The sequence below is a fragment of the Asparagus officinalis genome, chromosome 4 (genome assembly GCF_001876935.1).
Source record: "Asparagus officinalis chromosome 4, Aspof.V1, whole genome shotgun sequence".
NCBI classification, from domain to species: Eukaryota; Viridiplantae; Streptophyta; class Magnoliopsida; order Asparagales; family Asparagaceae; genus Asparagus; species Asparagus officinalis.
In genome coordinates this window covers 99,045,037-99,046,436 of record NC_033797.1, presented here as the reverse complement: position 1 = coordinate 99,046,436, position 1,400 = coordinate 99,045,037, and the positions used below count along the sequence as shown (strand labels likewise).

At 38.6% G+C, this 1,400-nt stretch overlaps 1 pseudogene; it reads left to right on the top strand.

Moving 5' to 3' along the window:
* Positions 1-952, top strand: part of LOC109837895 — a 1,507-nt pseudogene extending 555 nt beyond the window's left edge.

Genomic DNA, 1,400 nt, shown 5'->3' with positions numbered 1-1,400 from the left:
GCTGCCGCCTCCGCTGGATCAACTACCTCCGTCCCGACCTCAAGCGTGGCAACTTCACCGAGGAGGAGGACGAGCTCATCATCAAACTCCACAGCCTCCTCGGCAACAAGTAAGCTGTAGCTCCAAATTCTTGTCTGGCAACTTGAGGAATACATAATCCCGGGCACAGCCTAATTTCCAAACTACTTCTAGGCTAGGAATAATAATATTCCCACCATGGATATTGTCCTAAATTTTCTGAAACAAAAACCACCTAAAATTAATCCTAGCTACAATATGAAAATAACTCTTGATTTAATTAATTTCCGCTGGTACTCTTAGATGGTCTCTGATAGCTGGGAGATTGCCGGGAAGAACGGATAATGAGATCAAGAACTACTGGAATACGCACATCAAGCGTAAGCTGCTCAGCCGAGGCGTCGACCCACAGACTCACAGGCCCGTCGTCGCTAACGGCGTTGCTTCTCCTGTGACGTTGGAAGCAAACCAAAGCAAGAAAATAGAAGAGGAGGATGGGCACAGTGGTGCTAGCGTAACAAGCACAGGCACGGAGGAGGAGAGGTGCCCGGATCTGAATCTTGATTTGAGTATAAGCTTGCCTTGGTCAGCAGACCATGTAAAGCTAGAGGAGACGGTAGCTGTAGCTGAAGGGAGTAGTGGTGTAGTGTGCTTGTGCTGTAATCTAGGGTTTGGGAGCGGTGATGGATGCAGTAGCTGCAAGGCTGGTTCAAATCCACCACATGTAATTAGATACTACAGGCCATTGGAAGAACGAGGGGAAAGGATAGATTATAGCTCAAATTTTAAGTAAAATGATTGATGGTTTAATTTGTAATTTATTTTGTTGGACGTGTTCAGTTAGTTTGAGATTTTACGTCTTTTATATATATCCATATTTGGTTATTTATCTTCTTTTAGTATTTGTAATATGATAATGATCAAGTGTTATTAATGGTAATCGTTTATGCAACAAAGACATTGATAAAGATTAATTAATCTAAACTTTCATTCGTGTGATGCTAAAGGACAAAGAAATCATTCATTATAGAATAAAATTGTAAACAAAATTTCGTCTATTTCTAAAGAAATACGTTAAACTAGACCCTAAATCATGCCTCATTTCCATAAATATGTTGACGAATTTCCTTTGAAAACAAATTAATAGCTACTAAACTTACTGTGTAGAATGTGCTCAGTGTACACAACTGTATCTTCTTTTGGATAACAAGGTTGATATGGGGATGTTAATTAATCCACTCAATTTCAAATAGTTTTGATGTCGGAACTGCATGAGTTTACTATAACATATATTCGTTTAATTAACTACTATGGATATATTCATTTATATATTTAAACTCGTAACTCAAACATGAATTTTAATTCATTTTGCTTCTTGTTAG